Source organism: Triturus cristatus, chromosome 4_2 (assembly GCF_964204655.1).
Source record: "Triturus cristatus chromosome 4_2, aTriCri1.1, whole genome shotgun sequence".
NCBI classification, from domain to species: Eukaryota; Metazoa; Chordata; class Amphibia; order Caudata; family Salamandridae; genus Triturus; species Triturus cristatus.
In genome coordinates this window covers 678,110,720-678,138,191 of record NC_140586.1, presented here as the reverse complement: position 1 = coordinate 678,138,191, position 27,472 = coordinate 678,110,720, and positions in this window count along the sequence as shown.

Below are 27,472 nucleotides of genomic sequence, written 5' to 3'. Positions count from 1 at the left end.
TGATAACAAATTCTACAAAATAATAACAGAAGATCCCACACCCAGATTACAACGAACTATCAACCTTATGGTTGAAGAAGCCGAGACCAACAGTTGGATCTCAAAGAACGAAGCTTCTTTTTTGCGTACCACCCTCCCACGAACGCCATACTTCTACTCTCTTCCGGAAGTACACAAAGCAAGAAAACCTCCACCTGGACGTCCCATAGTCTCTGGGATTGGCTCAATTCTTGAACCCCTCTCTCAATTTGCGGACCAATTCCTCTACTGTGTATAGATGTGTTAGTACATCCTTCCGAGCACTCTCTCCCAGTTGCACTAGTTTTTTTAACATCTTATTAGCCTCCAGTATGACCCGTTTCTTTTGTACGACTGAATAAAGTTTTGCCGGTACAGATACGACCCGCGCCAGTCCCCTTTTGACTTCCATTTATCTCACTATTTAAACACACCCCTGGCTTCCACGTCTACACAGGAAACCAGAGTCAGCACAAGTCGTAGCTGACAACCGCGGTACGGAGCCCTCAACACCAGCGAAACCTTGAAGACACGTAACGTTACTCTGTAACTCCTTTTGTAATTCTCTTTTCTTTGTCCGCACAGTATTAACGCTGCCTGCATCTACGTGCGGAGCTCGTACTGTGGAACACCCCAGGTATTTTCCTTCAGTAGTCAATCTCAGCGCATAGTCTTCACCTAATTCGAACCGGACTACGTAACGTTTCTCATAAAGCGCGCTTGACCTCCCGATCAGCACCGTTCACAGCCACAACTTTATTCATTACTCAATATGCGTGCACATCCCAATAATACTGCCGCAACCATAGACAAACACGAACAGAACAGCCCTTAAATCCCTCTATTTCTACACACCAAGGGGCTTGTTGCGGACCAGCACTTAACTATGAATTACTGCCACAATCACGAACAGTTTGTACCGTCCCTTTTACTAACCGAATAGGCTCTGGACTAACTCTGACCTTATGAGTAAACGCTTATGTTGCAATGTGTTTAACATCCACCTACTAACCGCCTGCTTCCCAAGATATTGCGCTTAGAAAGAGCGATGGTTCTAATCCCCACTTGCAGACAAAAATGTATACCAAATGTATATAAAGATTTGCCAATTATAGTTGCTTTTGTATTGCCCATTTTCATTACCTTTGCAGCATCCTTGGCCCCTTTTTGACAAATGTTCTCCTTGAATTCACCAAGGACGCCCATGCTCACTTCCCCCCTGCCCCTTTTCTTTTGTATATAGGTACTACCCCTGAAGAAGTCCCTCTGAATTGATATTGGAACTTCTATTTGATATTGGAAAATTTTCAAATCACGTCATTCACACAAGGTCCTGAAGAAAGCTCCCCGACCCCCTTCTGGGCACCTCAAGAGCTGAAACATGTCGACCGTTCACTACGTTTAACACCGCAGAGGATTCATAATATGTCCAGCCTGCAACTTGATGTTTTTAACTTTTCCCCAGCACCTATCAGAATAAAAACATTTTTATAGGTAGCATGAGGAATATTTTAGTGTAACTAACCACTTCACTTGAGCACTCCTCACTTTTTTATTTTATCATTCTTTTCTTTTCCCTGATCACTACTGGAAGATTCAGTGGTTCCCTCCAGGTTGGAGGATGCATGGAATAAACCCAATGATGATGCTATCACGTATTTAAAGGCGGAGAACCAAGATATACCGCCCACACATCATTTTACGTGATTGGAGTTTTTACCTATATCAGATACAACCACCTGAACCCTGGTGCCAGCAACAAGTGATCCATTCCCCTTTGATTATATATGACTAGCTGGAAGCCGTTTGGATCACAGCCTCTTCTTTTTCCCTACCTTTGATTGTATTTTATTGTGATGCATGGCAGCAACACACACTATGATGTTCTCATGCCCTGATAGGCAATGCCACTGTGCCATGGAGCACATTTGAACACAATGCAGGATCACTCATAGCAAGTTTAAATGCCATGGCACTGGCATGCCTGGAAAAGTCAGTCAGCACTGTCACAGGGGCAGGGCACCCAGACAACAACAGTATGCACTGTGTCACAATCATAGCTCATGGGTAAAGCAAACTCTGCAGCTGACAAGTGCACTTGCCCATCCCCTGCAAACAACATATCCTGGACCCAGAAGACCCCACATCATACAAAACAGACATATGAGTCTCTGCGAACACAACTCCCTGTACATTAGCACATCATAGTTGTTAGGGTCTGCCATCAGCATCATGCACAATCTCACGAAAATGCTGAATAATATGTTTATCTTTGCATGGTGCTTATTTCTGCCTTTAGTTGTTAGTTATATTTTTGGCTTGGCAGCAAATGGGGACTTGAAGATCCGTTCTGAAATCGTACCAGATTCATTGTAATATTCAGTTTAGACTATGCTTTGTTATTATTTCTATTCATGCACATGAGGGAACGTTTATTGTGAAATGATATTGTTTCCTGTGTTAATTCACGTGTTACTGCTTGTGAGCAAATGACAGTTAAAACAGCACGTTACGTTTAGTTAATTCACGTGTTACTGCTTGTGAGCAAATGACAGTTAAAACAGCACGTTACGTTTAGGCAGTTGACACGGGGCTTGGATATTCATGTGCTTTTGCTTGCACGTTCCCTTGTTGCACGCTCCGTCAAACTCAAGACACGTGTACAATGTGTGCGTGCTTGCCAGGAACCCCACCCAGTCTAAAACCTATTTAAACCCTTCGCAAGCGTGAAACGCTGCTTGCGCTCGTCCTATGCTACCCGCTTACCTGGAGTTCAAAGTCATCCCGTCTTCGGCTGGAGCTCCCGTTCCTGGACCGCCTTCCACTTGGCATCTTCCGGCTTCCGGATTCAGAAGTCGGGTTCCGGTCCTCTCTCCTCAGTCTTCCCCCTCGGCAGCAATCAGGAAATCCAGCGTCCAGCAATCCAGCTTCGCTTCTTAAAGGAGCCACGTCCTAAAAGCAAAGAAAAGAAAGACAGTGAGTAGTGTTTTGCGCAAAACGAAGACAAATCAAGTAAGTTCTTATTATTTTGTTACTACAACGAGGGAGAAAGAACAATACTTATCTTTGCAAACTCCTTCCTCAGCCAGAGACGAACTTCTTTAAAACCTGCATGAGGATTCAAAGAGACTTTAAGTAAATAGAAAAAACGAAGACAATTTTTGATAAACATTTTCTCTCGCCTTGGTAATCTGAGTTTAGGAAAACATATATATATTTACATAGAAGTGTTTCAAAGATATCAGAGTTTAAGGTCAAGTTTGCTTGTTTATGTTGCAGAGAAAGATGATATCCTAACATATAGAAAACATCTGCATATTTATCAAAGTGATGTTCTGGCAGCTATAAGACCAGAATTAAGAGGTAAATGAATGTCATTTTAATTGATTAGAGTTTGCACGGATTATGTACAATTTCTAAAGATCATATTTGTTTATTTGTGTTTGCTGTCCAGAGACAAGAAAGTGCCCGAGGTGATTTAGCCTTCACACCAAGCAGAAGAGTGGCGTGTTTCTCTCTCTCTCTTTTGTTATTTTCTCCACTTCCCCCTTCCCTTAGGTGTTTGCATTCAGTAAGCCATAATTTGAATTGGCTTGCTGGACGTAAGCTCTTGGGGGCAGCTGAGAAAAATCTTCACGTCTCTCAAGGTGACACCCCGGACTTCAGGTGAGCGAAGGTTTGACAGAAGCGCAAGCCTTTACTAAACCTAAGGGGTTTTGAGAGACATGGATTTGGAAGACGAGGGAATTGATAGTCGCGCAATGACTCAGGCCTTAGATGAAGACCTAGAAAGGGGGTCACACGGTCACCGATATGATGCAGAAAATGCAGTTAGAGATTAATAAGTTAAAGCAGGAAAATATGGAATTGAGACAAGAAGTAGTTTGTTATAAACCTAGAGAATCCTTATAGAATTTGCCCTTTTCCCCTTCAATACCAAGATCTTTTGACTCAGACAAAAAACCTAAGTCTTCTAGGGGAGGTTTGGATTCAGACTCCAATGCACCTCCAGTACAAGTTACAGTGTCAGTTCCTAATGTGGTTCCATTATCTGCTCCAGAGCGTTTCTTTGGGGATAGTAATAAGTTTAACATATTTCTCAGTCAATGCCAGTTGCATTTTATCTGCAAACCCCAGTTGTTTCCCAATGACGCAACCAAGGTGGCTTTTGTGCTTTCTTATTTAGGAGGTACAGCGGCCAATTGGTCTATACCTTATATTAACAGGAATGACCCAATTCTGCATAACTGGCCTCAGTTCAAAGATACTATGAACAAATTGTTTGCGCGACATGCATACATTCAGGCCAGTGATAATGAACTTTTGAGTTTGAAACAGGGAAAATCAGATTTGTTAACCTATGTCACAGCTTTTAATAGGTTATTAACAGAGACTCAGTGGCCAGAAGAAAAACGCACCTCATTATTCTATAGGGGTTTGCGTGATGAATTAAAGGATGCCTTGGCCCACATAGTAGATCTCCCAGATGATTATTCTGAGTTTGTGGATCTGGTGGTAAAATTAGATCATCGTTTGGGGGAAAGAAAGGGGGATAAATCACGTTATGAACCACGGTTTACAGTGTTGAAACCGGACAAGAAAGAATTTGACTCAAAGTCAGTAGAAGTCGAACCTATGCAAATAGGAACAATAAAAGGGCCTTTGACTGTTGAGGAAAAGGATAGAAGATGAAAATTGAATTTGTGTTTATATTGTGCCCGGTCTGGACATTTTGCAAAAGAATGTCCAAATAAACCGAAGGGTCCCAAAAAGGTTAATGCTCTCTCACAGTGTGCTTCAGAGCAGGAAAACTAGATAACTCGTCAAGGAAGGAGGTCACTTGCTCGAGTAGGAATTCTTTGCAGACCTCCAAAATAACTAACATGGTGCCCAAAATACCACGACATTTTGTCATACAAGTAGTGTTAATAATTAGCACTCATATGCGTCATTCGATTCCAGTTTTATTGGATTGTGGGGCAACTGGTAATTTCATAGATATTAAATTGGCTCAGGATTTACAAATACCCACAGAGTGGAAAACTCACCCAGAATCAGTGTGTGCAGTGGATGGTTCCGCACTCTCCTCAGGTATGATAACCAAAAAGACGAGTCCTCTCGTTATGGTTTGTCAGAATGGTCATACAGAAACAATATCTTTTGATTTAATAGACACACCTACTTTTGGCCTTATTTTAGGGGTACCATGGTTATCTTTACATAACCCTAAAATAAACTGGACGTCTAGAACAGTGACTTTAGATTCCTCTCATTGTAGGGAATCATGTTATCAAGAAGCATCAAATGATTTTATGACTATGTTACATTGTGCAAATACAGCAACATCTGTTCCTAATATTCCATCTGAATATCAGGACTTTAAGGATGTGTTTGATCCTGTCAAAGCCGCCTTTTTACCACCACATCGGTCTTATGACTGTCGCATAGATCTAATACCTGGAGCACCTTTGCCCAGTAGTAGAGTATATGCTCTCACTGAGGAAGAAACCAAATATTTGAGAACATATTTGGATGAGCTTTTAGCATCTGGATTCATTAGGCATTCAACATCACCTGTGTCTTCGCCATTATTTTTTATCCCGAAACCTGATGGCAGTCTTCGCGCCTGCATAGATTATCGCGGATTAAACAAAGCAACCATAAAAAACAAGTATCCGTTGCCTCTAATTCCTGTCTTGTTAGATCAGCTGCGTAATTCAACCATCTATACAAAGTTAGATTTAAGAGGCGCTTATCATCTTGTTAGAGTGAAAGAAAATGACGAATGGAAAACAGCGTTTAAAACTAAATTTGGTCTGTTCGAATATACTGTGATGCCATTTGGCTTGTGTAATGCGCCTGCAGCATTTCAGTATTTTATAAATGAAGTGTTGCATGAGTTTCTTGATGTGTGTGTGATTGTATATATTGACGACATTTTGATTTATTCAAAAGATAAAGAACAACATATCCACCATGTCAGAGCAGTTTTAAACAAATTATCAGAGAATCATTTGTTTGCGAAATTAGAAAAATGTATTTTCAATGTTGATACTGTCGACTTTCTTGGATATTGCTTGTCTCCTGCAGGCATTATGATGGATCCTAAAAAAGTGAGTGCTATTCGAGAATGGCCAGAACCCACGACTCTTAAAGAAGTGTAGAAAGTTTTGGGATTTGCTAATTTTTACCGGCGCTTTATTCCTCAGTTTGCAGAAACGGTTGTGCCTCTCACCAAGCTTTTACATAAGGGTCAGGTATTTTCTTGGTCCAGTCAAGCAGCTCAGGCCTTCGAATCTCTTAAACAAAAATTTACCACTGCTCCTCTATTAAAACATCCAGATTTTCCATTTTTTGTTGAGGCGGATGCCTCGCAGGTGGCTGTTGGAGGAGTATTGTCTCAGAGAGATGCTCAAGATGGGCAGTTGCATCCTGTGGCCTTTTACTCTAAAAAATTACTTCCTGCTGAACAGAATTATACTGTAGCTGAAAGGGAGCTTTTAGCTATAAAATTGGCATTCTCGGAGTGGAGACATCATTTGATGGGGACAAGATTCCCAGTCACTATTTTTAGTGATCATAAAAATTTACAATTTTTTAGTTCAGTAAAAGCATTAACACCACGACAAATGCGATGGTTAAATTTTTTTAGTGCTTTTGATTTTGTAATCACCTACAGACCAGGTACTCAACAAGTACAATCTGATGTCTTATCAAGATATGGGTATACACAGGATTTGAAAAAAGATTTGACAGGACCTCCTATTATCCCTCCACAAAAGATAGTAGCGCCATTGGTTCAACAAGAATTTTTGACACAGTTACGAGCTGAACATTTACAGATAGATGCACAAACGTGGTTAAAAGACTCTCACCACTCAATACAGGATGGTTTGCTCTACCATAAGACTATGTTATTGGTGCCTACTAAAGAATTACAAAATGTGGTCCTGGCGTGGCATCATGATTCTTCTTTGGCAGGTCACCCAGGATACCAAAAGACGTTAGATAATTGTAAAAAACATTTCTGGTGGTCTTCTATGATTTCAGATGTTAAGCAGTATGTAAGTGCTTGTGCTATTTGTGCTAGGAATAAAGCTTTGCATAAAGCTCCTATGGGTTTATTACAACCCTTATCTACTCCACCTCATCCTTGGCACACAATCAGTTTGGATTTTATAACTGGTTTGTCTAAATCTAATGGTTATACAACTATTTTAGTAGTTGTGGATTATTTATCAAAGATGGCACATTTTTTACCATTGAAAAAACTTCCAACTGCAGTAGAGTTAACAGACATATTTCTTAAGGAAATAGTAAAATTACACGGCTTGCCCACTAAAATTATTTCGGACAGAGGGGGTCAGTTTACTTCTAAATTTTGGACACATATGTGTAAAACTTTAAAAATGGAAATTGCTCTTTCCACTGCCTTCCACCCAGAAACAGATGGCCAAACTGAAAGGGTGAATCAAACTTTGTTGCAAACATTAAGATGTTTAATGGCAGATTTCACGTCAGAATGGGATAAAGCTTTACCTGTCGCTGAATTCATTTATAACAACAATGTACATTCAGCAACACAATGTACCCCATTTTATTTTTTAAATGGTTACCATCCAAGGATTCTTCCAATAACTATGAGTCCTTCTTCACCCCCAGGAGTTACAGAAAGACTTACCTCTCTGTTAAAGATCCAAGAAAAAGCAACAAAACATTTAAATAACTACAAGAAAATAATGAAACAACAGGCAGACAAACATAGGAGTGACACTCAGCAATACCAAATAGGTCAGAAAGTATGGCTTTCAACCAGAAATTTAAAATTATTAGGTGTCAGGAAATTATTACCTAAGTACATAGGACCATTTCCCATTACTAAGATATTGACCCCTGTGACTGTGCAACTACACTTACCTCCAGAATTTGCCATTCATCCTACCTTTCATGTCTCCTTGTTGAAACCATACAAACCTAATACTAGATTGGAATCCCACCCCCACCAATTCCTATTGATGGCCATTTGGAGTATGAAGTCCGAAAAATACTGGATGTTAAACGTATACAAGGAAAATTGTATTATTTAATCGCCTGGAAAGGTTATGATGCTTCTGAAAATTCTTGGGAACCAGCATCCTTTGTTCATGCTCCTAGGTTGTTACAACAATTTCATTTAAGATTCCCACATAAACCACGTCCGGTAGGGAGGCCTTTGAGGGGAGCGACTGTTAGGGTCTGCCATCAGCATCATGCACAATCTCACGAAAATGCTGAATAATATGTTTATCTTTGCATGGTGCTTATTTCTGCCTTTAGTTGTTAGTTATATTTTTGGCTTGGCAGCAAATGGGGACTTGAAGATCCGTTCTGAAATCGTACCAGATTCATTGTAATATTCAGTTTAGACTATGCTTTGTTATTATTTCTATTCATGCACATGAGGGAACGTTTATTGTGAAATGATATTGTTTCCTGTGTTAATTCACGTGTTACTGCTTGTGAGCAAATGACAGTTAAAACAGCACGTTACGTTTAGTTAATTCACGTGTTACTGCTTGTGAGCAAATGACAGTTAAAACAGCACGTTACGTTTAGGCAGTTGACACGGGGCTTGGATATTCATGTGCTTTTGCTTGCACGTTCCCTTGCTGCACGCTCCGTCAAACTCAAGACACGTGTACAATGTGTGCGTGCTTGCCAGGAACCCCACCCAGTCTAAAACCTATTTAAACCCTTCGCAAGCGTGAAACGCTGCTTGCGCTCGTCCTATGCTACCCGCTTACCTGGAGTTCAAAGTCATCCCGTCTTCGGCTGGAGCTCCCGTTCCTGGACCGCCTTCCACTTGGCATCTTCCGGCTTCCGGATTCAGAAGTCGGGTTCCGGTCCTCTCTCCTCAGTCTTCCCCCTCGGCAGCAATCAGGAAATCCAGCGTCCAGCAATCCAGCTTCGCTTCTTAAAGGAGCCACGTCCTAAAAGCAAAGAAAAGAAAGACAGTGAGTAGTGTTTTGCGCAAAACGAAGACAAATCAAGTAAGTTCTTATTATTTTGTTACTACAACGAGGGAGAAAGAACAATACTTATCTTTGCAAACTCCTTCCTCAGCCAGAGACGAACTTCTTTAAAACCTGCATGAGGATTCAAAGAGACTTTAAGTAAATAGAAAAAACGAAGACAATTTTTGATAAACATTTTCTCTCGCCTTGGTAATCTGAGTTTAGGAAAACATATATATATTTACATAGAAGTGTTTCAAAGATATCAGAGTTTAAGGTCAAGTTTGCTTGTTTATGTTGCAGAGAAAGATGATATCCTAACATATAGAAAACATCTGCATATTTATCAAAGTGATGTTCTGGCAGCTATAAGACCAGAATTAAGAGGTAAATGAATGTCATTTTAATTGATTAGAGTTTGCACGGATTATGTACAATTTCTAAAGATCATATTTGTTTATTTGTGTTTGCTGTCCAGAGACAAGAAAGTGCCCGAGGTGATTTAGCCTTCACACCAAGCAGAAGAGTGGCGTGTTTCTCTCTCTCTCTTTTGTTATTTTCTCCACTTTCCCCTTCCCTTAGGTGTTTGCATTCAGTAAGCCATAATTTGAATTGGCTTGCTGGACGTAAGCTCTTGGGGGCAGCTGAGAAAAATCTTCACGTCTCTCAAGGTGACACCCCGGACTTCAGGTGAGCGAAGGTTTGACAATAGTCTGCTGTGCATGAAACACAGCTGCATGAAGTGCACAGTTGCATACACCATTGTGCACTGTCAAGTGATCACACACCTATATGTCACACAGGTCTTGTCTCTCATAGTCACATCTCAGATGTCCTGCTGACCCTCAAACTCATGAACACCCCAGTTGTATGGAGAAGGAAGCCACACCACAAAGACACAGAGGCAGACACCTGAAGGCACATGCCACTAAGCACAACCTGTAAGTTGATACACAGGAGTGGGATTACAGAGTGTTTCTAAATGCCCTTGAGTAGGCATGACTGCCCAGGTCTACGTGAAACAGTGTTTAGCCCTGGACAGTAGTCAGGTGGCTAAGCAAGTGTGACACACTTGATATACATACTCCTGAGGCACACAAATTGGAGTCCCCTGCTGCATGTGTTTATTTGAAATACCCCAGCCACATGTGGCGAGTCAGACCAGCAATTGTAACATATATCAAGGGCACACACAGATCACATGTCAGAAATCAGGCATTGTGTAAACAATTGACCCACCCATGAAACATACAACAGAGTCACAGTAACAGATGCTGTCCGGAAGCTGAAGCATAGCTGACTGCAGGGACACAGTGCCCTAGTGACAAAAGTAACAGACTGTAGGGTCCACACCTGTGGATCAGATGAGGAGGGTGCATCACACAATTGAGGGACATGAGAATTGGACTACAAGACCTACGTAATGTGGAAGTGTGACCAGGCCAAAAGAGTGCAATTAGCATGTCAGACATAGTACACAGATTAGGCATGGACTTACCCCCTCCTTGCTGCTGTCTGGCCTTCAGCTGCCCATCCAGGTCCGGGAAGACCACTGCCAGGATCCTGTGCATGTGGGGGGTCAGGATCCGGTGTCCGCCCCTCCTGCGAGGAGGCGACAGCTTCAGCTGGACCCTTGCGATCCTCCGGGTCCAGCCCCGAAAGTCCTGCCCCCTCTTCTGGCAGTTGCGGATCTGGCGCTTGTAGACCCCCACCGATCGAACTGCCTGGGCGAAGGTCTGCCATATATCCTGCTTCTGGCGGGCATCAACCTGTGAGGATGACAAAGTTAAAAGTCCATTAACACACACGCCCCATATTTGTGCTGCACACATTTGGATATACATGTCATCACAAAGGAAAATGAGTTACACAGGTAGTGTACCCACGGAAAAGGAAAAATGCCCTGCATGTCTGACATGTTAACCATGCCTGGGAAGTTGAAGCTTGCACAAATGCACTTTAGCTGAAGAACACATGTTCATTACATGTACCTACACACTTTGGGGGATGAAAGAACTAAGTGCGTATGCTTGCTACTGGTGTGCACACTGCTAGTACTGCTAGTCAGACAACATGCACAATTAGGAAGGCAGTGGACTGCACACTCACCTGCTCCCCTGGTTTCCCATACAGCCTGCTGTACTGTGGAAGGAGCCCGTCCAGCAGGGCCTGGTTCTCCTCCTCAGTGAAGGCTGGGGCCCTCTCCAGAGTACGTGCCATAGCAGTAACCAGAGGATGCAGAGACAGCAGCAGTCGTAGCAGGGATGTGGTCCAGTAGCATGTAGTGCAGGCAAGTGAGCTCCCTGGGGGCCAGCCAGCCTTATATCTGTGCTGCAGTAGCAGACCCTGTGCCATGTGTCCCAAGTGATAGGTCCAACACGGTTGCATTCTATGAATCTGGCCAATCCATGGAAACGTATGACTCGTACACGTCTTCCGCATCGTTGAAATCTTCACCTTCATAAAACCCTAGTAATTGCAACATTGTTGTAGGCATTCAGCTGAATTTCCAGCACACGACTCGTACAAGTTTTGAATCTGCATCCATCTCCATGATCGTCCAGAGCCAATGGGTGTGCCCGGCTCGGTCAACTGACTGTACAACGCATAGTTTGAAAATACACATGCACCTGTCTCCACACGATTCAATGGCCAAGGCGTACGCCGGTCTCTGACCATGCCTGCCTGACGCGTATGCATGATAGTGACCCGCATCGGACCTCATTGCATTCAATGGCTAAGCGTACGCACGGCTCGGTCCTGAACTGGGCAATGCGTACGCATTGTCACCTGCGTCGGACCGCATTGCATTCAATGGCTAAGCGTACGCACGGCTCGGTCCTGAACTGTGCAATGCGTACGCATTGTCACCCGCGTCGGACATCATTGCAGTCAATGGCTAAGCGTACGCACGGCTCGGTCCTGAACTGTGCAATGCGTACGCATTGTTACCCACGTTGGGCCTCATTGGTGTGACTATTTGACTGCTTCAACACACAATTACTTGCCAGGGACTCAGGTGCACACCTACCACACTACAGCATTGGCCACACAGTGTCCCATGGCATGTAAGGCTGCATTCCCTGTGTGTTTGGGGTGGCCAACATTTGGTTTGTTGTGTGGCACTTTTGTGCAGCCACTCCCAGGCTGTGCACGTGTTCATGGGTACAGAATCCTTTGTGTGTTGTGCACATTATCACTGTGATGTGCAACTGTACAGTTATGGGCATGAGTCATGGACACAGTTTCATGTTGGATATGTTTAGGACATGTCACATACACCCTGAGTCCTGGGGGTGATGGCATGTACGTCACAGTGAGACCTTTAGCCACAATTCTGATGTACACCCACAGTCTGTGTGCATGTTGTGTCTCAGATGTGGCTGATCAAATGTGCCCAATGGGTGACAGTCTCCACATCCATGTGGTTTGTGCATCAACATTGCTGTTGTGTGTGTGTCTACGAGACGTACATGTAGGGGCTGCAGAGCCAACAATGGCCACTACCTGTGGGACTCACGCTTGCCTTGTGGCGTGTCCATGATACGCCATGTCATGCCAGTGTCCATGTGGCAATACAGGGACCCTGGGTATCTGCATGGCAAAGATCTGTGATGCCTGGGAGACATCAGGCCTCACTTGTCACTGTGGTGTGTGTTTGTAATGTCACAGCAGTACATAGGTAGGGTGACACAGCCCAATGATTGGCCATTGCACTACATGGGACTTATGTGGACATGTGGACTTGAGATGTGAGGTGATGGGCGTGTAGGTGACATATGTGTCTATGCCCAACAGCACACACCTCAGTACATTGTGTATTGTCATGATGTATCATGTGATATTTTGCTTGGTCATAGCCACATGGGTGGATGAACCGACAATCTTCCTTTGTGCATCTCTGTTCTGCAGGGCACCAGCTGTCCATAGACCGTTCCCAGACCTTGAAACCATGCAGGAACGTGACTGCATCCAACGGTACTGCTTCACCAGGCCACTGATTGAGGAGTTGGCGGAGCAGTTGGCGCCACATCTGCTACCTGGCCGGGCATACCCTACAGCACTGACCCCAGAGGTGAAGGTGATGGCAGCCCTGCACTTCTTTGCTACTGGTACCTTCCAGTACACTGTGGCTACTGCTGGTGGTATGCCGCAAACTATGTTTAGTCGTGTGCTACGCGATGTCTTGGAGGGGATATTGCATTTCCTTGACCTGTACATCAAGTTTCCTAGCCCCGGTCAACTCACATAAATAAAGAATGCCTTTTATACACTGGGGAGGATGCCGAACGTCATCGGATCTATTGATGGTACACATGTGGCCCTGATACCACCACAGGCACATGAGCAGGCATATCGGAACAGGAAACATTTCCACTCCATCAATGCTCTGGTGGTATGTCTTGCAGACATGTGTATCACACATGTGTGTGCACGTTTCCCCGGTTCTGTGCACGATGCCTACATCATGAGGAGTAGTCGCATTGCAACGCTGATGTCACAGATGCCAGACCAGCGTGCCTGGCTTATCGGTGTGTACTGACTGTTTACCATTGTGTGTGTTTGGCAATGTTGTATTCCACCCTCCTTCAAAACTCTGCTAATTGTTCAATTGTTTGTTTGTAGGTGACTCCGGATACCCCAACATGCCATGGTTGCTGACACCCCTCAGGAACCCTGTAACACCAGCCGAGATGCACTACAATGAGGCACATGGTCGGAGCAGGAGGGTGATTGAGCGGACATTTGGTCTCCTGAAAAGCCGCTTCCGCTGCCTGGACTAGAACGGAGGGGCCCTCCCATATGAGCCTGCAAAGGTGTGCAAAATTATCCTTGTATGCTGCATGCTACACAACATGGCAGTGCGGAAGAAGTTGCCTCTCATCCAGGATGACAATGACCAACCTCCGCCACCTGTGGAGGATCCAGGCCTGGGACACGATTCCAGTGATGATGATGATGAGGGTGATGTCCGCACACAGCTCATCAACAACTTCTTCACCTCAATGTGAGTTTACAGGGTTGTTATGTCAATGTATGGAGTTAGCCTGAAATGTGTTGTGGCTCCTCTGTTGCTGTTTGAGTTTATCTGTGTGCCACTTGACTGGATGCGTGCAGTGATGTGTCCATTCAGGTGGTCTGTACTCTAAAATAGTGTAGAACTGCTAACTTGTTTCTGTGTAGGTTTCTTGTGACATGTTTTGTGCATGTGTATTGCATTTGTCTCCTGTTCTGCTGTGCTTTTGACAGTGTCTTGTGTCTGTCCTTCCCAGGGTACTTTGCCTGTTGTTCGGTCAACACTGACCCCCAACACCCAGAATCCAACCCCAGTGTGGGAGTTGTCAATTCCCATCAAGTGATGTGCCACACACCCCTGGACTTCAATTCTCCGACACTTTATGACTGTGTGTCCGCTGTAATGTACAATTACCTTGCAACTATTGTGGAATAAACATGTTGCTGATGTGTAATGAACCTGTGCTATGATTTGTTAGGTGCGTTGTCTAACTTCCCACATCTGACTGACATTTGCTTACCTCACCTGTGGACTTGTTACCACTGACTGTGGATAGGTGTTGCGTCTGTGCATAACAATGTATTTCAGGTCAACATCATTGTGTGTGATGAGTTACATGGACATGGTGAGTATGTGTTGTGGTGCCATAGTGGTGTGTCTCCCTCACATGTGTCACATCAGCATGACTCACATAACGGTGGTCACATAATTGTAGTATTTGGCACGCACTGTGTTGTTTAGCAGATCAACATCTCCATGACATATGACAAGTTGGAATCACAACAGAGGCAAGTATGGTGTACTGGTAAGTTTATTTACAAACAGTGCACAGGATGGTGGGTGCTGTACATTGGGGTTTGAATCCAAAGTTCACAGTAGAGTTGGAAGTGTTGGTAGCGGAAATGTCCAGAGTGAAGTCCACAGTCATCTGCTACATTGTACCAACATGAACCCTCCATGTCATGTAGGCGAGTTGTGTCAGATACGACAAGGTGAACGTGTTGCGCACAAAGAACATTGTCCAGAACAGGTTTAGAGGCCCTGGGGGATGTGCAGGGACATCTGTGTCTCACTTGTCCTTCTTCGGACGACCCCTCTTCTTCTTGGGGGGGGTGGATCCTCAGGTGCAGGGGACTCTCCGCCAGAGTCATCCTCCCTCCCTGTGGCACTGGCAGATGGTGTGGCTACAGATGTTGTGGCCACACAGGGAGTAGTGCACATGTTTGTGCTGATCTGGCGGAGGCATACAAGTATGTCCCGATGCACCGCAGTAAGTGCATCCCACTTTGCCTCCATGCGGGCATGGTGGGCAGCCTGATCCTGTTGCATGTCCTTGAGGATTCCCACTACCTGGCCAAATCCTCTGGTGCTATCCTAGTACGCATCTATGATGCGTGCCAGTTGTGGGTCATCATGCAGTCCATACCCCTCTGCAAGGCGTGCCCTCTGCCTCCCACCCCTCCCAGCACCCCTATCCACACGGGCAGGACCTGCGGCGGCGTGCACAGGTGACACTGGGACCCCTTGGGTGGTGTTGCAGGTGGTGTTGACTGTAACTTCCTGTGTCCGTGTGCTGTTGGAGTTCTGTGGCCTTGGTCTGTCCGTGTTGGCGGGGGTGCCCTGTCTGTTTCCAGATGCTGGAGGCGTGGGTACAGGGGGTTCAGATGTTGGTGCTGCTGCATGATGACTCACACCGGAGGTGCCAGGTTGTTCATCGTCATCCGAAGAGGACAGAGACGGATCCACACCAGAGAGCTGAGGGTCCACCAGAGTCTGGGACAGGGACTCCTGTTCATTTGGTGCTGTGTCCCCAGCCCCACCTGTGTTTGGAAGAGACACACAATGTAAGTTATGTTTCTACAGGCATCAATGGTTCACATACATGACATTTTCTAATGTCCGTCCGGATGCCTGCCTGTACACTGCTTTGTCCAGGGTTGTTACGGACAGAGATTGATATTGTTGTTGCACATTGCCCAGCCAAAATGAAACATTTCAATGTGCATGTCAAAATGTGTGTATGCCCAGCTCATGTATAGATTTGTCTGTACATGAACTTTTTCTACTCAAGGGCCATCACGTTGCTGACACAGGTGTGTCATCCCTGTACACATGTGAGCTTAACAAGGACATACGTGCTATTCCACTGAGGATATTGTGAGACCGGCCTCGTGGCGTGGGCCCTCCCGACCAGCAAGTGACACTACAACCACGCCGAACCTCGTGGGCACGGCCTCCCGGCTTCCGTGGACCAGCATCTCGAGGGCCGACCAGATCCCCAACACACATGCCCGGCCGAGGGAGAACGAAACCCTCCCCCCCCAAACCAGACCGAGAGGCGCCGACCCTGTCACACCTCTGGTTTCTCCCCCGAGGGAGGTTTCGATCGACCACCAGGCCCCCGGTGAGCGGGCGCTTCGCCTGCTGAGTGTCTGGAGTCCCTCCCAGACCCACCTGAACAGATCAAGGGGCCGAGCGACAGGAAACCCCGACACACCACCCCCCAGGCACCAGACCCCTCTCCGCGAGGACTCCGGACTTCAAAGAGGAGGGGGAGTATAACAAGGGGTGCTGAAGGGACGAGAGGCAGAGAAGACCTGGACTGACGAGAGCCTGCGGACTTGGTCGCGGCTCGATCACTCCCCGAACAGAAGAACGCTACCCGAACTCTGAACCCTCTGAGCCCTGCTGACGCTGTCGCGGCTCCCCGAACTCTGAACCATCTGAGCCCTGCTGACGCTGTCGCGGCTCCCCGAACTCTGAACCATCTGAGCCCTGCTGACGCTGTCGCAGCTCCCCGAACTCTGAACCATCTGAGCCCTGCTGACGCTGTCGCGGCTCCCCGAACTCTGAACCACCTGAGCCCTGCTGACGCTGTCGCGGCTCCCCGAACTCTGAACCATCTGAGCCCTGCTGAAGCTGTCGCGGCTCCCCGAACTCTGAACCACCTGAGCCCTGCTGACGCTGTCGCGGCTCCCCGAACTCTGAACCATCTGAGCCCTGCTGACGCCGTCGCGGCTCCCTGAACTAAGACCCTCCGGTGCCTGCTGAGTGACTCGCGGCCCGCTCCTCCAAGAGAATCAGCAGAGATCGCCGAGAGAAGCAACATCCCCTCAGCTCGAGGATTGAGAGCTGGGCGCCGGATACCTCGCAGAGACACTGATTGAAAGACTGTCCCGCTACCCCTTTTCCCTCCATCATAAGATCGCTGCCGCTTGTGGCATTAATCCTGCACCTGACGGCCGGATCATAAAGATCCCTGATAACCACCGATAAAAGCTTATTATCTTGCAACGATTTACTGTGTGGTGTCCCTCTATCCGCAGAAGAGAGAAGCGTAGCGTGTGCGATCCTAGGTGCGAGACCCTTCCAGGAAGGGCCCCCCTGCTCTTGCTCGGCCTAACTCTGCGAAAGGTGGGCCTCAGGGTGGTCAGGAACACATTCCGCAGCCTCCCCGGGGAACGCTTTCCAACATTTGGTGGCAGGCGACGGGATCCGAGCCAACACCTAGAGATCGTGGAGTAGACGGCTTACGCACTACCAAGAAGGATGGAAGGAGAAACTTCCCTAGGTGCCACAGGCACCAACCCGAGCACGGCATTCCAAAAAGACCAGTTAGAATCTTATACACACCGAGAACTGAAACAATTTTGCAAAGACTTTGGAATCGCTACCACCGGACTAAGCACGAAAGAGGACTTCCAGGGGGCATTAAAAACCTGGGTCGAGGCAGAAACTCCCCGGACACAAACAGAAGGAGAACCCCCCAACGAACCACGAAGCAACCCGGGGAGGAACGGCGCCCCCGAGAGGGGCCTATCCCCAGAGGAACTAGCGGACCGAAAAAGAGATCGCAACCACGAACTAGAACTAGCAAAATTAAAAATCGAAGGAGAGCTAAAGCTGGCTGAGAAAAAACTGGCGGTGGAACAGTTACGCCTACAAGGAGAACTAGAGGAAAAGAAACGACAGAGAGAACACGACGAGAAAAAAACTCCAACTAGAGCACGAACGTAGCCTAAAAGAAATCGAGCTCAAGGCTAAGAAGGCGGAGGCCCGACCCTCGGAAACCCAACCCATCTCCTCCACCGTGGAACCAAAGGTCCACATCCCCAAAGATGTGGTGAAAGAATACTATAAGAACGACGATATTCAGCAATGGTTCAAGGCCTACGAAGTCGCCATGACCTCCCACCGAGTCCCGCAGAAGGACTGGGGGGCTGGGCTGTGGGGCCGGTTCCTGAGCGAGGGGAGAGATACCCTGCTGGACCTGCCCTCCACCATGATGAACTCCTACAGTCACATGAAAGAGGCTCTAGTAGCCAGATATGGGCTCACCCCTGAAATGTACCGGCAACGGTTTAGAGACTGCAAAAAGATACCCGGTACCACCTGGGTGGAGTACGTGAACTTCTACAGCCGGGCCTTGGATGGATGGATCAAGGGCAGCAAGGTCTCCACCTTCGAGGAGCTGTTCGACCTAATCGCATGGGAACACTTGTCCGCGAATTGCTTCGTAGAGCTGCGCCAGCACCTCCTGGACAGCAAACTCACAGACCCTCGAAAACTGGCCGTCGAGGCTGACCGATGGGTGAACACCCGGGCCTCCCGGGGCCCCGTTGGGGACTACGGTCGCCACAGTCAGGGACCCCCCCGCCAGAGGGGTGGAGGGAATCAAGGCCGGCAAAGGGAGCTTCTGGGGGGATCCCCGCTCAGCCCTCCCAGAGGACAATCTCCGCCCTTTCCAGCTCCACCTCCGGCCAGCACCGGGCCACCAGGGAGGCCGGGGCCCCGAGTGAGGATCACCTGCTTCCGCTGCCAACAGACCGGACACTATGCCAGCGACCCCCAGTGTCCCTGTACCAGCGGTCCACCACAACACCCCGCCGACTCGACAGATGGCCTCCGTAGCCCTGGGGGAAGAGATAGAAGACTCCGAAGAATGGGAACCAGCCGCCATGGCCTTGGTCTCCCTAGGGGATCGAGAGATGGTCCCCGGAACGTCCCTGCCCGCCAACACGAAGAAGTACCGACAGCAGGTGACGGTCAACGGTCACCGCATCGAGGGCCTCCGGGATACGGGGGCGAGTGTCACGGCGGTTCATTGTCACCTGATCTCCGAGGATCAGATCCTGCCTGGCGCCTTTTGCCCCGTCATCTCCTCAGACAATTCCGAGAGCCTCTGTCGGATGGCCCTAGTCCCCTTCGAATGGGGGGGAGTCACCGGCAAGTTAAAGGTGGCGGTCCGAACCTCCCAGCCCGTGGACTGCCTCCTGGGCAATGACCTTGAGAACTCCCCGTGGGGACAAGTGGAACGAAGAGCCCACCTCGAGATGATGGGCCTCCCCGAGTGGGTATGCGCCACCACGCGCTCAATGACTCTCCGGGCACCTCCCTCCGAGGGGGAAGAGCCTATGCCGCTAGACAGCGCCACCACCCCCGAGATCCAGAATACACCACCAGAGGCCAACGACCCCCTTCTGGACGAGCCGACCGCTCCCGACGAAGGGTCAGTGCCTTCCGACCCCGAAACCCTGACTCACCTCGAGGACCTGCCAGAACTGGCCCAGTGGCCCTGCGAAGGGGGCCCCTCCCGTGAAGAATTCTGCCAATAAAAATCTCCTGCCCATCCCTCATCGGACCCCGACAACAGGCCGAGGCCCAAGCAGCAGGCGACCAGACTGGCACCCACTGGGTATACTGGGAGGACGGCCTCCTGTACAGCGAACAGAAGTCGGCCGAGTTGGGATCGGCCCGGGTACTAGTGGTACCCCTACGCTTCCGAAGTCTCCTCCTGGGCCTGGCCCATGATGTACCCCTGGCCGGACACTTAGGCCAAGATAAGACCTACCAACGGCTCGTCACCCACTTCTATTGGCCCAAGATGCGAGCAAATGTGGAGGCCCACTGCAAATCCTGCCCCACGTGCCAGGCCAGCGGAAAGAGTGGGGGCAAGCGCAAGGCTCCGCTACAGCCCTTCCCCGTTGTCAGTACCCCTTTTGAGCGGGTAGGAATCGACATTGTGGGACCGCTGGACCCCAAGACCGCCCAGGGCCACCGGTTCATCTTCGTCCTAGTGGATCATGCCACCCGTTACCCCGAGGCCATCCCTCTCCGCACCGTGACGGCCCCCGTGGTGGGCCGGGCCTTGATGGGGATCTTCTCCCGCATGGGGTTCCCCCGCGAAGTCGTGAGTGACCGGGGTACGAACTTTATCTCCCGTTATATGAAATCCCTCTGGCAGCAGTGCGGAGTATCGTACAAATTCACCACCCCGTACCACCCCCAAGGAAACGGACTAGTCGAGCGCTTTAACAAAACGCTGAAAGGAATGATCATGGGCCTCGAGGAACACCTACGCCGGAGGTGGGACGTCCTCCTCCCATGTCTCCTGTTCGCCTACCGGGAGGTTCCCCAAAAATCCCTGGGGTTCAGCCCATTCGAACTATTATATGGACACCCCGTCCGAGGACCCCTGAGCCTGGTCAAGGAGGGGTGGGAAACAACCCCCCGGGGGACCCCTCCGGACGTGTTCCGATACATTTTGGCGCTCCGCAACCAGACCCGAAAATTCAGGGAACTCGCAGAAGCAAACCTCGAGGCCAGTCAAGAAGAAATGAAGCACTGGTATGACCAGAATGCTACGCTGGTCGAGTTTCAGCCGGGCCAACAAGTCTGGGTCATGGCCCCGGTGAGACCCTGCGCTCTCCAAGATAAATGGACTGGGCCCTTCAAGGTGGTCGAGCGGAAGAGCCAAGTCACATATCTCATCGATGTGCAGTCCCCGCGGAACCCCCTCCGGGTTCTCCACGTGAACCGCCTCAAGCCCCACTTTGTACGGACCGAATTAAGTCTACTCCTGGCCACCGACGATGGGGCCGAAGAAGACACCGAGCCCCTTCCAGACCCCCTGGGGGCGAAGGAGACCGATGGATCCGTGGAGGGAGTGAGACTGTCGACCGCCCTCACAGCCCAATAGACCGACGACTGCCGCCAGCTACTAGGGCAGTTCGCGGACCTCTTCTCCCTGACCCCCGGGGTCACCAGCTGGTGTGTCCACGACGTGGACACCGGAGACAGCCCGCCAGTGAGACATCGGGCCTAACGGGTCCCTGATCGGGTCCGGACCTGCATCCAGACCGAGGTGGCAAAGATGTTAGACCTCGGGGTGATTGAACCCTCCAACAGCCCCTGGGCCAGCCCGGTAGTCCTGGTTCCGAAAGCGACTACCCCGGGTGTTGCCCCCGAGCTGAGGTTTTGCGTGGACTACCGAGGCCTCAATGCGGTCACCCGAGCAGACGCTCACCCTATCCCCCGTGCCGATGAACTCATTGACCGCCTTGGGGCCGCCCGCTACCTCAGCACCTTCGACCTGACCAGTGGGTACTGGCAGATTGCCCTCACCGAGGGAGCCAAGGAGCGCTCCGCCTTCTCCACCCCGGATGGGCACTACCGCTTTAGGGTGATGCCGCTCGGAATGAAAAATGCCCCGGCCACCTTCCAGCGGCTGGTGAACAGGGTCCTGTCCGGACTAGAGGGGTTCAGCGCAGCATACCTCGACGACATAGCGGTCTTCAGCTCCCAATGGACCGAGCACCTCCAGCACCTCCGTCAAGTCCTGCTGGCTCTGCGCCGAGCCGGCCTCACCGTCAAAGCTAGCAAATGTCAAATTGGGCACCGCTCCGTAACCTATCTGGGGCACCAGGTGGGGAGTGGGCAGGTCGCCCCCCATCAGCCGAAGATCGACACCATCTTGTCCTGGGAGCCCCCTGCAACCCAAACGGAAGTCCGGCCCTTCCTGGGCCTCACCGGCTACTACCGAAGGTTTATTAAAAACTATGGCAGCATCGCGGGCCCTCTCACAGAACTAACCTCCAAAAAACACCCCAAGAAAATACACTGGACTCCCTCCTGCCAGAAGGCGTTCGACACCCTAAAGGCCGCCATGTGCGCGGCTCCAGTGCTCAAAGCACCCGACTACGCCCAGGAGTTTGTGGTCCAGACGGACGCCTCGGAACACGGCATCGGGGCAGTCCTCTCACAGTACGACGACAAAGGCATAGATCAGCCCATAGCCTTCATCAGCCGAAGGTTACTGCCCCGGGAACAGCGGTGGAGCACAATTGAACGAGAGACGTTCGCAGTAGTCTGGGCCCTTAAAAAGCTACGGCCCTACCTGTTCGGAACACACTTCCGAGCGCAAACAGATCATCGACCCCTGCGGTGGTTGATGCAGATGCGAGGGGAAAACCCCAAGCTGCTACGATGGTCCATCTCTCTCCAGGGGATGGATTTCACTGTGGAACATCGCCCCGGGACTGACCACGCCAACGCGGACGGCCTGTCCCGATTCTTCCGCTTCAGCGAGGACAACTCCCAAGTGGATGGGTAGTTCTCCCCGCCTTTTAGCTGGGGGGGGCACGTGTGAGACCGGCCTCGTGGCGTGGGCCCTCCCGACCAGCAAGTGACACTACAACCACGCCGAACCTCGTGGGCACGGCCTCCCGGCTTCCGTGGACCAGCATCTCGAGGGCCGACCAGATCCCCAATACGCATGCCCGGCCGAGGGAGAACGAAATCCTCCCCCCCAAACCAGACCGAGAGGCGCCGACCCTGTCACACCTCTGGTCTCTCCCCCGAGGGAGGTTTCGATCGACCACCAGGCCCCCGGTGAGCGGGCGCCTCGCCTGCTGAGTGTCTGGAGTCCCTCCCAGACCTACCTGAACAGATCAAGGGGCCGAGCGACAGGAAACCCCGACACACCGCCCCCCAGGCACCAGACCCCTCTCCGCGAGGACTCCGGACTTCAAAGAGGAGGGGGAGTATAACAAGGGGTGCTGAAGGGACGAGTGGCAGAGAAGACCTGGACTGACGAGAGCCTGCGGACTTGGTCACGGCTCGATCGCTCCCCGAACAGAAGAACGCTACCCGAACTCTGAACCCTCTGAGCCCTGCTGACGCTGTCGCGGCTCCCCGAACTCTGAACCATCTGAGCCCTGCTGACGCTGTCGCGGCTCCACGAACTCTGAACCATCTGAGCCCTGCTGACGCTGTCGCGGCTCCCCGAACTCTGAACCATCTGAGCCCTGCTGACGCTGTCGCGGCTCCCCGAACTCTGAACCACCTGAGCCCTGCTGACGCTGTCGCGGCCCCCGAACTCTGAACCATCTGAGCCCTGCTGACGCTGTCGCGGCTCCCTGAACTAAGACCCTCCGGTGCCTGCTGAGTGACTCGCGGCCCGCTCCTCCAAGAGAATCGGCAGAGATCGCCGAGAGAAGCAACATCCCCTCAGCTCGAGGATTGAGAGCTGGGCGCCGGATACCTCGCAGAGACACTGATTGAAAGACTGTCCAGCTACCCCTTTTCCCTCCATCATAAGATCGCTGCCGCTTGTGGCATTAATCCTGCACCTGACGGCCGGATCATAAAGATCCCTGATAACCACCGATAAAAGCTTATTATCTTGCAACGATTTACTGTGTGGAGTCCCTCTATCCGCAGAAGAGAGAAGCGTAGCGTGTGCGATCCTAGGTGCGAGACCCTTCCAGGAAGGGCCCCCCTGCTCTTGCTCGGCCTAACTCTGGGAAAGGTGGGCCTCAGGGTGGTCAGGAACACATTCCGCAGCCTCCCCGGGGAACGCTTTCCAACAGATATGTTTTAAGATTGGGGCATGTGTGGTAGCAGATTTTGCTAGTCTTTGTGTGCCACATTGGTGTATTGGTACGACATGGTCACAGTCTGGTATGCCTGTGATCTATTTGGAGGAAGTGGTTTTTTACAGTGTTCCTAGTTCCCTTCTCATTTCATACAAGTGATGATGTCACCATCGTTAATGAGTCTGGTGCTGAGTTTTGTACGTGCATATGTGATTTGACTTGTCAATGTTCTCCATCGTGACATGGATTGGGCAAGGTAGCACTCTGGCTTTTCTATGCTCATGACAGTGAGGGCCTGTGGTGTGTGTGTTGCAGTTTGGCTGCTGTGAGTAGCATGTCTCCTACAATGCAGTCCAGGTTAGACCTTGTGTCTACAGTACCTATGTCAGTGAGTGGTGTGTTGTGTGAAGGCTGCGTATGTTTCAGCACGATGTAGGAGTGGAATGCAGCTCACAACAGGACCAAGTGTGAATGAGACCATGCTATGGGGTCAGCTATATTGGTGTGTCCATTCCATTCACTGTCAGATGTCCCCTGTCAATGATGTATATGTGAGTTCCTGTGTGTTTTGTGCAATGTACCATATTTGGCTCTCCACACTTGTCATCTGCAAGACACACCTCCCCAGCCGGCCCGGGGGCACCCCTGGACACTGCATCCCCAGACAATGACTTTGAACATATGGTTGCAATGGCTGTGCGTGCGACCGGGTTTTGTTTGGCCAGTGCATATGTGTGATTGTCAGCCACATCATTTCTGAGGCCCAGTGTCAGACATCTTGTCAGTCCATTTCCACTCCCTGTGAGGCGAGCATGGTTCAGTCTGAGCTTGCTGGACCATGTGGGTGGGTGGGGAATGTCTGTGACTGCAACTCCCATCATGCTCTTGGCTACACCTTCCTTCTCAGCATGCCCATACTTCCTTCCTTTTGACTCTGCTTCCCTGTGAGGGAGTGTGACAGCAATGGCAAGATGGCCTACTGTGAAGTCCTGATGTTTGTTGATGCCCAGTTCCCAGCAGGGCCTTGTGATCCTAACAACAGAGCCCAGTGTCAGACTTCTTGTCTGTCCATTCCCAATCCCTGTGAGGCGATCATGGTTCAGTGTGATCTTGCTGGGCCATGTGGGTGGGTGGGGAATGGCTGTGACTGCAACTCCCATCTTGCTCTTGGCTACACCCTCCTTCCCAGCATGCCCATACTTCCTTGCTTTTGACTCTGCTTCCCTGTGAGGGAGTGTGACAACAATGGCAAGATGGCTGACTGTGCAGTCCTGGTGTTTGTTGGTGCCCAGTCCCCAGCATGGCCTTGTGTTCCCCACAACAGAGCCCAGTGTCAGACCTCCTGTCAGTCCATTCCCACTCCCTGTGTGGCGGGCATGGTTCAGTGTGAGCTTGCTGGTCCATGTGGGTGGGTGGGGAATGTCTGTGACTGCAACTACCATCATGCTCTTGGCTACACCCTCCTTCCCAGCATGCCCATACTTCCTTCCTTTTGATTCTGCTTCCCTGTGAGGGAGTGTGACAGCAATGGCAAGATGGCTGACTGTGAAGTCCTTGTGTTTGTTTGGCTACAAGTCCAAAGAGAGCCCCTGTGCTTCACATAGCAGCACCCAGTTTGGTGTATCTTTGGCTGATATTTCACTAAGGTGTGAGTCAATGCATTCTACACAGTGGGTTGTGTGGAGTTTGTGTTGAGGGGGGTGTGTGTCTCCACATGCTGGTAAGTATGGTCAGAGCTGTCAGTCCTCCTTCCCACCCGGCCAGACATTCCACCATGAAACGTGCTTCCATTGGAGGGCATGCAAGTTGTCTTTCAGAATGTCAGTCAGTGGTGTCCTGCTTCTGATTGGCGCACAAGCCCTACCAGGGCCTTGTGCTCCCCACAGCAGGACCCAGTGTCAGCCATCTTGTCAGTCATTTTCCACTTGATGGGTCTTGATGGGCCAATTTGGAGGGAGAGCATTATCTCTGACTACAAACCCCATCATGCTTTTGGATACACTCACTTCACCTGCATACCCACTATTCCTTCCTGTCAGTCAGCTGCACTGTGAGGTAGTGTGTTTGTGTTGGCAAACTGTCTGGCAGTGTTTATTTGGCTTTGTGCCACTGCCTTGCTCTATTTGTTTGTAGGTTGGTACATGTCATGACACAGTTCCAAGTCACTATGAGATGGCAGGTAGTGTGTTTGTCTGACTAGCATACACATCTGGGTATGATTATCTATTGGTTACTGTGGCTTTGCTAACTGCATGGTTTCACGGGCCCCTTGCCACACAATATTGAGTATGTTGTTTGTGTACTCACCAGGCTCTGGTATGTCTGCTAGACCATGGACGCTCTCTGGGATGTCCCGCACCTTCTCCTCCCAGGTCCTGAAGTATACGGGTTTAGCAGAAGGGCCACCGCCAGTGCGCTGACTCAAGGCGTGATCTTTCTCGATGAGTTTCTTGACCCTCCTGCGCACATCATACCACCTGTTCTGGATATCGTCCTTTGTGCGCAACGTTGGTGCTTGTGCGTTCACCTTGTCCACAATCCTCGCCCACATCTTGGTTTTCTGTGACATGGGGGTCCTTCGGACCAATGTACCAAACAAATGTGGCTCTACTCTGATGATCTCGTCTACCAGCACTTCTAACTCATCATCTGTGAACTTTGGATTCTTCTTTGGGGGCATGGTGATGGGTGGTGGTGGTGAGTGATGTGTGTGTGAGGGTGCAAGTGAGGGTGGGTTAGTGTTGGTTTTGCTAGCTGTATGTGTGGGTGCTTTTGGTGAGGTGCTAATGGTGTGAAAGTTGTGTGATGGGTGAGTTATGAGTGTGTCTGTGGTTGCAGTGTGAAGGCTGTTTTCTGCTGGCTGTTGTCTCCTATTTGCAAAGGATCATGGTAGTAATTGATGTCCTTTATATAGGTGGACTTATGGGTGTGTCTTTCTTCCAGGTTTTTTTTTCTGATATTTATTGACTTTGTCATTGCTTGTTTGGTCCTTTTTTTGTCTTTTTTCCTTTGGGTTTCTAGGCATGAAGGAGACGTTCTTCTGACCAAGACGGACGCTGATGTTGGCTTGTGCGGGCTTCTCCGGGTCGTTCATACTGACTAACTTCTGTGTTTCATAGGTGTCGGTCGCGGAGATCTCTATTGCTTGAGGTCCCTGTTTTCTGTGCATGTCGGTCATGCGGCTTGGGCTCCGTGCGAGTCAGTCTGGGTTTACATGCATTGTATCATACTGCGCGGATTGGACATCGTGGGTACGTGTCGGTCAGGTTCATTCCTGGTACGTGTCAATCGGTGTGTATCGCGTCGGTTTTCCGGGCGAATCACTGTTTTCCCTACAGCTCGGCTGTACGGCTTGTATTCCGTACGTGTCGGTTGTAATTCACATGTGTTGCATCGTACAGCATGGGTCGTACGGCGCGGTCCGTGTCGGTCAGTCTCTGTCCCGGGTCCAAGTCGGTTGGTACGTTTTGCGGCCGGAATCAGAATCGGCCCCAGAGTGTTTTCTACACAGAGCAGACCACTGGCCACTGGTACTTGAGGCTTAGGTCTGCAGCATCTTATAGCCTCGGATTGCCAAGTGACTGCATCAAAGTCAGACATTCACAATTTACTATTAATGCCCAAATTTCAAGTTGGCAGGAATATGGTGCTGGTACTGGATACTAGTGGGGCAGAATGTATGATTCAGGCTGGTATAACCAAACCAAATTCTGGCAATTACAATTGCTCTCCAGAATAGGGTATACCTCTTAGATCCAGAGGTATCAGGTCCTTTACCAGGCAGTATT